General features: G+C 36.9%; 1 protein-coding gene across 7 annotated transcripts in view; it reads right to left on the bottom strand.

Moving 5' to 3' along the window:
• Pip5k1b (phosphatidylinositol-4-phosphate 5-kinase type 1 beta) overlaps nt 1-15,548 on the bottom strand; it is a 411,290-nt gene that overhangs the window by 198,876 nt on the left and 196,866 nt on the right. Inside the window, exons 1-2 of one of the 7 annotated variants that reach the window (XM_033757713.1) lie at nt 12,571-12,690; nt 4,120-4,271 (exon numbers count right to left, since the gene is read on the bottom strand). The exons of 3 other annotated variants lie outside the window; for them this stretch is intronic. The gene's annotated coding sequence lies outside the window, so the exon portion shown is untranslated. Of the gene's footprint in view, nt 1-4,119; nt 4,272-12,570; nt 13,376-15,548 lie in introns of those variants that run through there. 3 more of the 7 variants (XM_033757712.1, XM_019204787.2, XM_033757717.1) reach the window with 3 other exon arrangements.

Genomic DNA, 15,548 nt, shown 5'->3' with positions numbered 1-15,548 from the left:
GCTATCCAAAAAAAAAAAAAAAAAAAAAAAAAAAAAAAAAGTTTCAGGTTCATTTCATACAATTTTCAATTTCTTCCAGAGGATTCTTTTCTTTGGTACCAGAGATCGAACTCAGGACCTTGCACTTTCAAAGCAGGCAGCAGAACCACTGAGCTAAATCTGCAGCCTGTCTTCCAACAGATTCTTTTGGAATAATAATAGAAATGATCATAAATGCAGCTCATTCCTATTACAGACATATCAGGTAAACACCGAACTTCACTAAGGTGATCAAAGTGGAAACCCACGTCCTCAACTAGAAATGTCCACAGTGCATCTGGGAAGACATCTGTGGATATTTTCTGTGTGCTCTTCACCTGCTGACTTGACTCTCCATTCCCCATTTCCAGATTGGCACAAGAGGTTGAAATGTGCTTTTAATACCAGGGGGCAACCTTATCATTCATTCCATCAGAATCCAACACAGCATCGGTTGCAAACCAAGGAAGTGTAACATCCAATGTAAACAGTGAAGACTTTTCTCTCTGATGTTGGGTTTATTTTAGCACGTGCTGCTCTTGGTCTTCCAACCTTCCAGGGGTATACTTAGGGACTGATTAGTTTTGAAGCAACCATACCCATAAATTAAAAATTAACTTTGGATTTTCACTGATTTCTTTGAAGAGACTCTCAATCCACCCTGGCCAAATTCACTTGTTTCAAATGGCATGCTAAATCTGCACGTGTAAGTTTCTAACCTTACTGAACCATGCCAGTTCCTATGGTTTGAAAAGAGGAAAAAAAAATCCCCAGATCTTCAGACTGGAAACACTATGACTTAAATCTCACGCGTCTGGCTCGCTGCCTTGATGTTCACCACTGTGCTGGCTGATGCCCTGGTATCACACATAACCTCTTCTCTGAACACGAAGGAACAGGATAAACACTTAATTCTAAAGTTTAGTTCAACTGAAAGAAATCCAGGAAGGAACTAACATTGTGATTCCCTAGTCATCCAACAGGAAAAAGTACGTGCCCTTCTCCTCATGCTAATACAGCTAAATCTCCCTGGAATGCTAAGCTCCCTCGTGCCCAGGCTTACCATTTGTTGTGGATGACTCTACTTCAGGATTTTTCATCATCAAGCACCTAGCACTCTGCACAGTTTCACTTTTTCCTAATGCAGGCAGAGAGGGCAGAGAACAGAGAAACAGCAAAACTTGCCTATCTGGGGTTTTTAAACAAGGGGGAAGAAGTTGCAAGTATGAGGAGACAACTGCTCAAATTATTCAAAATATTCCCCTTATCATTTAAACATTTTCTTCCCAATTACCAGTATCTATTTTACATTTTGCTCCTTATTTATACTTTCAGTTTCTCATACCAGAGAAACAATGTGGTATTTAAACACGTGTCCAATTTATTTCCCTTAAAAGTACTGTCGCAAGGTGCATCCATTTAGCTAGTAATATCTCAAGTTTATAATTCTTTATGGCAGAGTAGTACTCCATTGTGTATATATAAAACACATCTTCTTTATCCACTGATTGGTTGTGGACATTTGGGTTTGAGTTTCCAAGATGTATCTATTACAAACTCTGCTGCTATAAACATAGTTGGGCATATACTGCTGTGCTATGATACTTTTCATTCTTTGGGGAAGATACCAAGAAGGAAAACAGCTAGGTCAAATGGAACTTTTTGTTTTAGTATTTTGAGGAATCTCCACAGTGGTTGCACCAGTCTACACTCCCACCAACAGTGGAGAAGGGTTCCTTCTCCCCACAGCCCTGTGAGCATCTGTTATTGGTTGATTTTTGGATAACAGCCCTTCTTTCCAGAGTGAGATGGATTTTCAGTGTTGTTTTAATTTGCATCCTTGAATGACCAGTGGCATTGGAAATTCTTCATATATTTATTTTCCATTTCTACGTCTTCATCTGAGAAATGTCTATTAATTTCAGATATCCATTTTTGGACTGGGTCTTTAAATCGGAGGGAGGGTCTGATTTTTTTGAGTTTTTAAAATATATTCTAGGAAGTAGTCCTCAGTCTGAGGAATAGCTGGCAACAATTTTTTCTCTCACTGTGGGCTGTCTCTTCACTGTTGGTGGTTTCTTTTGCTGTGCAAAAGCTTTTTAGTAAGACAAGATCCCAGTTGTTGATTTTTTGTGATATTTCCCAGGCAAATAAAGTTTTGTTCAGAAAGTCTTTGCTTACACCTGTGTTTTCAATATTTCTACCTGTTCTATCTTCCAGCAGATTTAGGGTTTCTGCTTTAATATTTAGATTCAAAGTCACCACTTAAACCAGTAAGAAGGAAGGGATCGCTCACTCATTCCTGTGTAAGAACCATAGAACACTTATTCTTTGCTTCAACATCTATGCGTGTGCAGCCCTTATGCTAGATAGTAGGTAAAGTTTTATGCTACAAACTTCAAGGACTAGCACTCTAAGGAAAGGTCCACCCTAACATTTTCAGAGCCCATAGCCAGGCATGGTGGTGAATGCCTATACTCCCAGAAATCTAGGAGGCTGAGGCAGGAGGATTGAGTTTGAGGCTAGAATGGACAACTAAGTGACTTACAGAGACTCTATCTCTAAATAAATAGATGAGTACGTGGCTGGGAATATAGCTCAGTGAAAAGGCCCTATGTTCAATTCTCCACTACTAAGGGAAAACCACATTTCATTCACAGTAAGATTTCTATTCACTTATTGACCTAAACCAGGCACTTGCTATCCGCAAGTACTATTATCACAGTCAGCTTCACTACTTTCAATTTTTCAAATGAATTGACTTGAGAAAGCCAGACTTTTCTATATCTTTTTGGAGAAATATCTATTTGTTTTTATTTTACTCATTTAAAAAATTGGGTTATCTTTTCTTTTGATATTGAGGGTTGGGATTTCCTTATATATTTTGGATTTAATCTCTGATGCCATATATTGTCAATACTTTCCCTCATTCTGTAAGTTTCACTCTATTTTAGTTTATTTTGCTGTGCAAAAGAGATTTTCCTACTGCTTATTTTTGCTTTTGTTCTCCTATGATTTCATTGTCATTTCCAAGAAATCATTGCCAACATCAGTGTCATGAAGCTTTCCTTTTGTTTTAGTTTAGCATTTTTAGTCCCAGGCACTACATTTTCTCTTTAACCCACTTTGAGTTGTTTTTTCTTTATGGAGTAAAATGAAAGCCCAATTCCATCCTTTTCCATGCAGATACACAATTTTCCTGAGGCCCTTTCTCAGAGTTTAATCTTTTCCTCATTGTACATTCTTGGCATTTTTGCTGAATGACAGTGGACCATATATGCCTGGCTTGATTTATGGGCTGTTTATTCTATGTCACTGCTCTATATATCTATTTTTATGCCACATTGTTTTTATTATTGTAGCTTCATAATATATTTTGAAATCAGGAAGTGTGATGCCATTGTTCTTCTAGTATTGTTCTTTTGCAAGAGTGTTTTATTTTGGGGGGTCCTCTGTAGTCTCATATAATTTTTAGGATTTTAAAATCTATAATGGTCTATGGCCATACTACCCTGACTGCACCTGATCTCATCTAAAACTATAATAAATGACACTGGCATTTTGATAAGAATTACATTGACTATGCAGATCACTGTAGGTAATATGAACAAATAAATAATACTAAATGTTCTAATCCATGAACATGGGATGCTTTATATTTATTTATGCCTTCTTTAATTTCTTTCATGTGTGTTTTGTAGTTTTCAGTTTACAAATTTTTCTTCTCCTGGATAAATTTATTTCTAAGTATTTCATTCTTTTTGATGTTATTAAACATAGGATTGTTTTCCCATTTTTATTTTGACAGTTCAGGGTTAGCATATAAAAATGTGAAGGTCAGTTATTGAATAAAGAATCTCAGGGCTGGGGATTTAGCTTAGTGGTTCTGTGACTGCCTCACAAGGGCAAGGTCCTGAGTTCGATCCCCATACCAAAAAAAAAAAGCATCTTGAACTTCTGCATGTTCTGGGCCCGAATGGACAATCACCAGACTCTTTGATGCCACCACTTTCTCTTCCTACCTACAATCTTGCCTCTTGTTTCAAAGGGCCTTCTGTATATAAGATGAGTTCTGACTGCACTCCTATAGACACTGCTCACCATGCTTCAAGTTCAAGGTTGCATACCCTGGGGCATGGTTGACTCTCAGGAAGATGGACTTGGGCAAGAAGCTCCAAGCCTTTGAAGCAAGCTCAGCATCTCTTGGGCATAGAGTTCTGGAATCTGGAGGTCCTGGTTACATGAAGTATGGCCTAAAAGGGAGCAGAAGGGTTCCAGATAAGCACAATCCTTGCATTTCCAGACTGGTTGCTCCATGAAGAGAAGCACAGTCAGTGGAAGGACAAAGGAAGGTTTTTTTAAAGTACAAGGTCATCCATGGTAGGAGCCCCTCTTGCATGATTATTAAAGGTGGTGCTGTCAAGGAGACAGAAGGGCAAAACAGAGTTATCAGCACTCAAAAACAGTAGACCCAAGTTAGAACACACAGAAGGGCAGGAAGCCTAGACTCTGGAAAGTCTCTTATGGGTGATACATACCCAAATTATATCATGACCTGTAAAGTACAATGCAGAAAAATATGGACTATTTCCAGGACACAGGATCATCATTTTGTAAAAGGCTTGGGATTGGGAAAACAGTACTTTTTGGAAATTTCCATTTGTTTGTGATGATAGAAATAAAGGGATACATGTTGGGGAGGGGCCTAGCATGAATCTGGAATATTCTTCACGTAAGGCCTTGGGTGTTGTGCTAAGGCATTTGGGATGTATATTTATTCTTTCTGTGTGTTTGATGCTGGGGATCAAACTCAGGGTCTTTGCTTTCTAGGTAACTACTCTACTACCAGGCTACACCCCTAACCCCAAATTGAAACATTTGAAATAAAAGAAAAATTACCAATGAGAACTTCATTCATTTTTCACTACTGGCTTATGTCCTAAATTGAGTCACTGAGGAGCAGAAAATATGCACTACAGATAGTATTTCAGAAGAATACATCACATTCTAAATACATTTTCAGTTAAAGCCAACATACTGATTGGAAGTGTGGTTATCTCACCTGCAATTTTAGCTAGATCCTAGAACTTTCCTTAGCGTTAGACTTATTATGTCCAACTGTCATCTCACTTTGGAATTCTCACAAGTATATTGGGCATAGTACCTATGTTTTAAACCAGGGATGGTGAATGTTCTACAACTTTCAATGAAAACAAACAGCCCACCATGGCATGTGTGCCATGGTTCCCCACCATTGTCCTAAACAAAATTCAAGTACCTCCACACTCCTCCCCCTGACTTTCTCATCTAGTTTAATGTCACTTTGTTCCCCTTTTTACTCAAGTCAATAAGCTAGAGGTTATTCTAGATTTCTCTCTTCTCTTTTAGCATGTCTTTTCTCAAGTCTTGCTGATTTCCAGGAACTATTTTCTTATCCCCATCTTTCCTCTACCACCCTAGTCCAAATACCAGCATCTCTTGCAAGATAACTACAACAACCTTCAACTGGCTGCCTGATTCTACATGACAAAATGGTCTTTAAAGGGGCATTAGTTTAGGTTAGACCCTTGCGCGGAAATCTTTTAATGCATTCCCATTGCATTAAGAATAAAATCCCAACTCTTTGCCGTGGCCTATCAGACTTCACAGGGTCTGCCACTTATCTTGCGGTCTCACTGGATGCACTTCTCCCTCTTACAGTGCTTCAGCTCCACTAGCCTTACTTGAATTGCTCAAACCCAACCTAGGTCTTTTCTTGCTGAAGGTCTTTGTACATCCTACGCCGCCTTTTCCCTACAATGCCTCCTCCAACCACTCTACCAAAGGAGGTGCTTCTCTATGCTCTTGTTTATTTCTTTCCTAATACCATAATCAGCAATGATTTAATTATCTTTTTGTTGCTATTTCTCCTTGCTATAATGTAAACTCCATGAAGTCAGGGGCTTACTATGTCTATTAAGAACTACCAATAAAGTTGTTACTTAAATTCAATATTTGGCCCAGACTAGATGCTCAGGAAACATTTACCAAGTGAACAATTTTATAATCATATTAGAAATTCATCCCCACTATAAATTTTTTGTTAATTAGGCTTCTAAAATTTAAAAAACCTTCTTTACAAACAAGTTCAAAATTAATAAAGAAATCATCATACACTGAAGAAATTTAATTACAATCTGGGCTCTAATAGATTATTTTCTTCAAGTATTCACATTGGCTATTACATGAAACTCCATAAGAAATTAAAAAACTGTCACAAATAAAATTAATTTATTTAAAAAATCATGACAAGTAATAGCATTACATGTCTCAATTAATGTGGAAAATATTCAAATAAGATCATTATGGTTCTCTTACAATGTATCTTTTTAGTCTGAACTCCTGTTTCCTTTCCACTATAAATCTACTTTGTTTGAAATCTCAGAAGGTATACCCCAAGGCCTTTCTAATGCAAAGACCAACAGATGTACATGGCGACCTTCATCATATTTTAAGAGTATTATTAACAGCACAACAATTTAGCAGATAATTTAAACTATGTAGCCTCCATCTATTCTATCTTCACATCACTTTGTGACTCTGCAGCCATAATTTCTAAGCAATTTAATACAGGCAGGAAAAAATAGTTTGTCATTTAGATAAGAAGTAGAACATCTTACTATGCCATATCCATTTCATCTAATATTTCAGGATCAAATGACTTCATAATTTCCTGACAAAGAATAAGCAGGTTCCTTTAAACACCAGAAATAAAGAGAAATAAATCATTAAATGAGGAAAAAAATTCCCTCACAATCTTGACCCAAGTAATCTTTATAATTTAAATGAACATTGCATTTCTTGCTTGCTAGATATTCCTAGAGTATATTTTGTTCTTTGGAGATACTGCATGAAACTTTGTTTTTTTTCTCCTAGCAAATGCCTACTCATTTATAAACCTGCTATGGAGCTGCTTTCTCTGTAAATACCTTTGTATTTCTTTTCTCTGGGCTACTAGGGATCTTGAAAACACATTTATTATATATTCCAACAAAGTACTATAAAACATTGCAGATTTTTAAAAATATGTATATGCCCCACCCAAAAGCGGATTAGGAACTTGCTCTTCATTATCACCCCAGCCCCAAGCACAGGGCTAGGTTCACACATACTCATATTCAACAAACATTTATTGCAAAACTGAATGACAAACAGGATATCATAAAGAATTTTTGTGCCATTTTTTTCAGTGTATAAAACAGAAATGTCAGTTTTGATACAAAAAATGTTAGCTCTTCTGAGCTATCTCAAGGAGCAGCCGGAGACAGTAATTGTTATCTTAACTAATCTAGAAAAATCTTGGGATTTCAAGTTACTGTACCTATGAAGATGCAAATAGTGGCTGAGCTCAAGTCTGTGGGACAGATGTCTAACCCTGTCCTCCTCTCTCATCCCCTGCCTCTCCATGTGCCAGTCTTTCTCCACTGAAATGGCATAAGAATAATGACAACAGATCTCCCAGCAACCTCAGTAACCCCAAGTTATGGATCACTCTGGCTTTTATCAAAAAGATGTCAGAGGAGCATTTTACTAATGACATTATCACAACTCTACAGTTTGTCAACTGAGGAAAAGGCTGTGTTAGGTTAAGAAACAGAAATACAGATTGTTCTCAGAGAATAAGTTTGTCCTAATTACACAAGAGCTCCAAATATGACTGTACAAATCACTAAAAAATGGGACTCAGAAAGAAATGTATACAAATGAACAAACTGAATTTAAATTAGCATGTCAGCTATTTTATATTGGCAAGTACAGGAAGTATTTGTAGTCTTTAAACTCTAAGTTTTATCATATGTACATCAAAATATTGTTTGACGAAAAACCCTGCAGTCAGTAATAATTAACTGTAATTATAATATGGTACCATCATAGAACAAAATATCATGTAACTACTAAAATGATGTAGAAGTATATTTAAAATAGTCATTGTGGGCTGGGGATTTAGCTCAGCAGTCCACACCTGCCTCACAAGTGAAAGGTCCTGAGGTGGATCCCCAGTACCACACAAACGAACAAAAATAAATGAAATAGTCATTGCATATCCATGGAAAAAAGCAATATATGGAGCTAAACAGACAATCGGATGCTATTTGTGTTTGAAAATCACAAATGCATAGTATTTAATCATAGAAAAAGCGTGAAACATTATACATGGGACTGAAACAGTGGCATCTCAATGAAGAAGTCATTTTGCTTGTCACATATAAACATTTACAATTTTTCGCATTAGGAGTATATTCATTAAAGCCTACTTGGTTCTTTTCATTTTCATCCTTTTCCACTTCATTAAAATACATGGCTTATGAAAGTTTGCTTAAAAAACAATCCCCCTCTAATTCTACAAATGCTGACAATTTGTATTAAAATTAAAGCAGATTGTGAATTCTGGGCTATGAAAACCTTAATGAGTAGGGGAAACTTACCAATGTTCATGAGTGTCAGGAAAACTAAAAGGGATTATCAAAATTGCAACATCACTCCCCTAGACTGCACCATAAGGATTTTAGTCTGGGAGATTTCCTAAAACTAACACTTCACCAATATGCATATCAAGACATGCACATTGCAGTTTCCAAGAGCAAACATTCCACACATATCCCAAGTGCTATTGTCATTAGTAAATATACACTGAGTTCTTTCTACAGATGAGAGTTGGTATTAGGAGAGGCAGAACAAACAACTGTTTTCTTTCCTTCAGGAAATCTGTCATAAAGATAGGGCTTTTTTCTTTAGTTTGCATTTGTTATCTGTTTTTATTAATATTTTTATATGCATTCTCCCTTCCTAAGGCTTATTACTTTCTGAAGTAAAAACTACTCCTACTTAAGAGACGAGAAGATAGAGGCACAAAATTTTAATTTGCCTAAAATCACAAAGTTGGGAAATGGGAAAACAGCTAGGTCTGTTCAGAAGTGAAGCATTTTAAACTATCGACAAACAACAACAACAACAACAAATGTAAAGGGTACAGGCAACAGGCAGTACAGTGATTCAGAGGAAAAACAATACTACCTAGAGACAGAACAATTAGGGGGCACTCCATGATGCGATCAGTACTTGATTAGAGTCTTGAAAGATAGAAATGCAACATTAGAAGAAATAAGTAATTCCAGAACAAGGTGTTCTTTTCTCTTGAGTATAAACATGGCTTGAACGTCTCTGAATCCTCCTCCATAAAGGGTCAGCATGGAACATCCAACCCACAAAACAGAATCTGACCATATTTTATGATTAGAAAAAAATCCTAGCATTTCAAAATGAGGAAAAGACTTTTTCTCTCCTATCATTAATGGTCGTCTCTTCTCCCACTGTAAAGCAATAATTTTGAAAAGAAATGAGGAAAAAATATCTATCCTTAAAACCTAAAGGGACAATGAACTATTTTCTAAAATATTCACAGCATTCATTAAAGAGGAAAAGGTCTCTGGGTTAAGAAACTGGGCCAAATTTGCAGAAATAACTGTGTCACAAATATGGAACTAAGTTTCAATTTATAAGATGAAAAAAGCCATCAAGGAAAATAGTTGACAACAGAATTAAATGAACCAGACAAACCCACAAAACCAGTGAATCAGTAAGCTTTTAGCTTGAACAATTTACTCGCGTTTGGAATAAAAGCACAACTTACAGATTTTTTTGTCCTCACAAAGCATCAAAAAAGTGGGGAGAGCAAAGAAAACTATCATTTATCTTTGATCCCCCCCTCCCGCAAACTATAGTGCTATGTACGTAAAGGAATATTTGTGAAACATGTAACATTGTATCAATAACGGGGAGGGTGATGACCTTTTGCTTTAGTTGCTCTTTAACTTCAAGGACTTAGAAGACCTCCTGGTTCTTTCCTCAGCCACCTGGCTGTTCTGGATTCTGCGGACTATGTCCTCTATAACCAGACTCCTGTTCCATCACTCCACTGACCTGACTCTCACTGAGGCGACCAGTAACTTCCATGTGACTGAATCCTGCATCCTGGATGGATCAGAGGAAATTGACACACTGGATTGCTCCATCCTCTTTCACACGTTTTCCTCCCTTGTCTTTCAGGACACCATACCTTCCTGGATTTCTTATCTCTCTGGTTGCTCCTTCTCAGTCTGTTTCCTGATCTTTTAATGTTATAGTGTGCCCAAAACTTAGTTATCATTCTCTTCTCTACTGACACGAACGCTTTAGTAAAGTTATCTACTGTCCTGACTTTAATGGCATCCACAGGCAGATGACTCCCAGCCATGGATTTTCAGTGAGGCTCTTTTCCTGAACTCTAGACTTAGCTATCTATTTACTTGATATCTCTAATAAAAATAGCTTACCTAATATATTCAAAATTCCCCCTTGTCCCCACAGCCCCAAACAAAATAAAAACAAACAAACCTCTAACAACAAATTTCCAAGTCACTTGATTGGCAACTTCAACTCTTTCAATTGTTCAGGCACAAAACCTTGGACTCATTCTTAACTTTTCTCTACTTTTCTCGTGACCACCTCAATCTGCCAGCAAAAGCTGATGGTTCCATTTTCAAAACCTAGGATTTAACCACTGCTACCTTCACTGCAAATATCCTCACTCATGCTACAATCTCTTACCTGGGTTACTGGAAAGTCTAATTGATGCCACTGTACTCTGTTCTTCAGAGTCTATTCTTGACCCACCAAGAGGGCTCTTTTTAAAACTTAATCACTCCTATGCTCAAACCCTAAAATGGCTCTCTAATTAATTCATCATCAAAGCCAGTGTCCTTCAATGGCACACAAAATCCTATGTCATCTGTTTGCAACAATCCCCACAGCTGACTACCTTTCTAACCCTCACCCAACTAATTTTCCTTTCAATAATTCTGCACCCTGACCTTTTTACGTTACATATATATACACACATATAACTGCCTCCCCCCTCCACTCTATTAGAATATAAGCAAAATCTGTGTTCTACAGGGCAAGAGTCTTTGTTTTGTACACTAATGTACCCTAAGAGACTAGCCAGTAAGAGATATACAATAGGTGCTCACATCACATTTGCTTAATGAATAAATGTTGAGTCTCTCAGCAAACTATAAAGAGCAAAGTCATGTTTTGGACTTGTACTACTAAGAATCTTTCTATATTCTTTTCTTTTAAAAACAGTATGTACCACAGTAAATGCTTAATACACATTTGGCGAATCAATTTCTAAATGGTACTTGTCATTGTCAATGAAAGAAACAAAATCTCACCACAAAACAATGTGTAGCATTGTCTATGGCCATACTACCCTGAATGCCCCCATCTCGTCTGGTCTTGAAAGCTAAGCAGGGTTGGGCCAGTTTAGTACTTGGATGGGAGAACAATGTGCATTATTAATACATAATTTATCCATTCATTAATTAATCTACTCAATATAAATTTGGGTGATTATAACCTGCTATGCATAGGCATTAAGAACCAAACTAATAAAATTAGCCTTTATTTTTTTCCTGAGGTGAAGAGACAAGAAGCTATGTAAGTACAATTCAGCCTGTTAATGGTTTTCACAAAGGGAAGCCCTGGGATCACAAAACAAAGCCCCTGCAGAAACAGGGGCCACCAGGACAGTTGTGCCCCTTTAGCTAAGTTTTTAAGGAATTAGTTAAGGAGACAGGTTAGTAGGAAGTATGAAGGAGAGAGTGTACTAAGCAGAGGCCACAGCTTGTTTGAAAGCAGACAGTATTGGGAACATAAACCACAAGCAGCTTCATGTGGCTGGAGTCCTGGAATTCAGGGGATGTGTGGAGGTGAGGAGGTCTTCCTTCACTAATACCGCATTATTGGATTTAATCTTGTAGTTAAGGAATAGTCACCAAAGTTGTATACTCAGGTTTGCATTTTAGAAATCTCTTATAGTACACTCTGTGTGGATAAATGAGGATTTGAGAAAGACTATACAAACAGGTATGAAATTTTAATTCAGAGTTAGGAACACAGTAAAATTTGGTAAAAGGAAGACCTTCAAGAATTGTAATTTCAAGGGGCTGGGGATTTAGCTCAGCGGTTCAGTGGCCTGCCTTGCAGTCAAGCCTCAGTACCAAAAAAAACAAAAAGAATTGTCATTTCTGTTTTAAAGTAACCTGACAATTATGACCGTTGTTATTATTTACCAGTTTTTCAGAGGACTTAAAGAACAGAACACTAAGGGAAAGAGGCTCAAGGAAATTATTAAACACATCCTAATTCAACTATTTCTAAATGAAGTGAAACTGAGTAAATAAACATTCAAGAAAACTACTCTCAGTGTCACTCTGCTTGATCACCAGGGAGCTCCTAGTGACAGGCCACGGGAACATTTACAATGCCAAAGGAAATACTCAATCCATCCACCCCGCCACCCCGGCTCCCACTCCCTTCCCAACATTTCATATTTTTCTTCCCAAAAGACACCAACATTGCATAGCTACTTGTCACGTGGGGTTCTGGTAATCCACCTGCCAAGCAACAATAAAATCTTTCTTTGACCTTAAAGCAAGGCGAAAGGATTGCCTGAATCATAGGAATGCTTACCTCAAACAATCATTTGGTTTTGCTAGGGCACAAAAGATCTTTCTCAATTGTCTTCTTTCACAACTGCCTTCCTCTGCAAGCCTTAGAGGTTAGTTTGGTTTGGGGGACCACTGTAGGCAACTGGAAAAGAACCAGAATGATTCTTGGCATTGCTATGGAACCAAACTTTCACCAGTAAGAAAACGCAACAGGTTCTGTGTTCTCCAATTTCAGTCATGCTGCCTTAGAATTTGGTAAGGAGTAATTTTTCACATTTCCACAAGCATTTATTGTAGAAATTCAAAAACTAAAAATAAAAATCAAGCAGAGATCCTACATACAAGTATGTGATACTTCTTTTAGCACAGCACTTGAAAGGTGCAAAGGTGATACAAAATCAAAGTACAAAACACTTTATGTAAAGGTGAGCAGTGTGTGTGTGTGTGTGTGTGTGTGTGTGTTTCAGTAACACTGCAAAATCCAACCCAACCCAAGAAAACCGATGAGAAAACAGAAGGAAATTTGAAAAGGGCAGAAAGCTAAATGACTCCAGGCTCACAGAAAAAAAGTGCATAAGGTGGGTCCTTTGTGTATCCATGTGTGCTCATGTGCATTTGGGTGTGTGTGCCTCAGATTCCAGTATTTGATGTTATTTGCCTAACTAGCTATATGTAGAACTACAAGTCACTTTTGAAGTGATTTTTAAAATAGTCATCGAACTTTAAAAATTGGCTTTGAATTTGTTTCAAAAAATCAAGGACATTACTATGTGAAACTTGAAGTCAATTTTTGAACGCAATCAAAGGGAAGTTTTCTTTTTCTGAGTTCTTTCACGCAATAGCAAAATGATAGTCTATGAAGTAAAGTTAAAGTTTCTCAAGGATTATTTGACTTTTCACCTTGGGAAAAGCTTTCAGTACAGAAGAAGTCAAACTTGTTATTATTTAGGTAGTAAGTTTGGGATCATTCGTTAAATTATGTTACTTTTTCTTTTTAAAAAGTGACACATCTTTAAAACAGATTTTTTTGAGGGGAGGAGAAAATGCCAAACTTGTTCTTCCTGAGCAACAATACAACTAAAAACAATCAAATCAATTTCATAGTGCATAAATAAAATATAACAAAGATACACATGTATGTATATATTTAACAAAAGTTTATGCGTATTTAAAGGAAATTTAAAACACCAAAATTGGTGGTTTCGCCATTTCCTTACTTCAAATGCATATCGGTTAAAAATATGTAAAGCAGCAATTTCCTCCTAGACACTTTTTTTACCTATTATAAAACACTCTTCTTGGTACATTCCTCTGACAATATCTAATAATAAACATACAAATTGAATCGAAACAGAAGCGGCAGCATTAACAAAATTAACAAGTTGTTTGGTGGAAACAGGCTTTATCTTAAATAAGAAGAAAAATACCTATTTATCAAGAAAAACAAAAGAGACTGAAATTTAAAAGCAAGAAAACAGGAACAAAGGTGTGAAAAAATGTACTTGGTTTCCTAGTCTGTTAAATAAGAGACTATTCACAGCACCTGCCTCTTAATGCTGTCATGAGGATTAAATAAACTCATTCACGCAGTCATTGAAAGCAGCATCTGGATTCATATTGAGTTCTCAGGACTGACACTAATTTTTATTATTGGCAAAAACTGTAGTTATTAGGCCATCTCTCACTTCCCACGTTGGAAGGCAGTCTTGGAGGAATCACAATCATCTGAGTATATCTTGGTTACCAAGTAACGATAGCCTTATTTCACAGAAGAAACACTTTGAAAAAATGCTCAAGATTTCTGAACTCCAGAAGCCAGAAGCAGTCATCAGAGGAGCAGTGTTTCTGATTTGTAAAAGGAGAGCAACACCTTAAAAAAAAACCATAAGCTTGTTCTCCATTTTCCAGCAAGCTGGACTGGAATTAAACACTAGAAGTTACGGAAGAAAATGTCTGTTCAGCATATGAGAGAATTTTAAATATCAAAAACATCTTAGAAAAGGACAGGCTGCCTTGAAGGGCAGAGAGTGTACTGTCCAAGTGACAGTGACAATCATCACCCACAATAATGACAGTTGACAATTCACAGAAACTGCTCAGCACTGTTAAGTGCACTACATATATTCAATCACCCATTTAATCTTTACCACAGCCATCTGACTCTGCAGTCTTGCCTTCTGAACCACTATAATACACTGCCTATCTCTGTTTTGAAATCCTGAGCAATTACTTAATTGCTCTGTCTCTACTGCATTTTTAAAGGGACAAAAATTAGATGGCTGTGATAAAAATTAAATTTCAATTTCAAAGAAAAAAATGGACTTGGATGTCAAAGAATTGGCTGTCGTTAACAATGTGACAAAAACTTCTATGAAATAATTGGATATCAAATCTTGACTATGGGGTGCTTCTCTGGCTAAACAGAATCAGTTATAAAAAATAATGGAAAGACTGATATAGTGACGTTAGATTCTCTGCATACTTGGTCTGGCTGATTTTAAGTACAACTTTGAAAAAAAAAAGTGGCACCCTCTATTGACTTCTCTGACCATCCTCAATGGCTTGGCCAATCATTCAACTTACACTTTCAGCAGAATCCTTAATTGTTTATTCATTGGACTTGAATTTCCACTTAACTAATTCTTAGATCTAGTCAATTCAACCCACTTCCTTTGTACTTATTATCCAATTGTACCGTGGCAGCCAATATGGCCCAATAAACTTTGACTCAACCTTAAATAGCTCCTTTACATCCAGATTCTGAGAGCAACATTAAACCTTTATTTCACTCAAACTTCCAAATCCACTGCTGGCCTCACTCACAAATATCCTAAATTCCTCAGTAATTGAGACACAGAAGCAATCAGTTGAAAGTTCATTCTCCTTTCCATCTATCTTCCTCTGAATCCCAGAACCCCTCCAACAGCAAATCAATTCAACACTGATGCTTTTATCCAGGCTTCTCCTGGCTTTAGGAAAAAAAAAAAAAAAAAAAAAAAA

This window comes from Fukomys damarensis, unplaced genomic scaffold (genome assembly GCF_012274545.1).
Source record: "Fukomys damarensis isolate Sample0158 unplaced genomic scaffold, DMR_v1.0_HiC HiC_scaffold_31, whole genome shotgun sequence".
NCBI classification, from domain to species: domain Eukaryota; kingdom Metazoa; phylum Chordata; class Mammalia; order Rodentia; family Bathyergidae; genus Fukomys; species Fukomys damarensis.
Note: the sequence above shows the minus strand (reverse complement) of the source record. Positions and strands in the feature narration are given on the sequence as shown.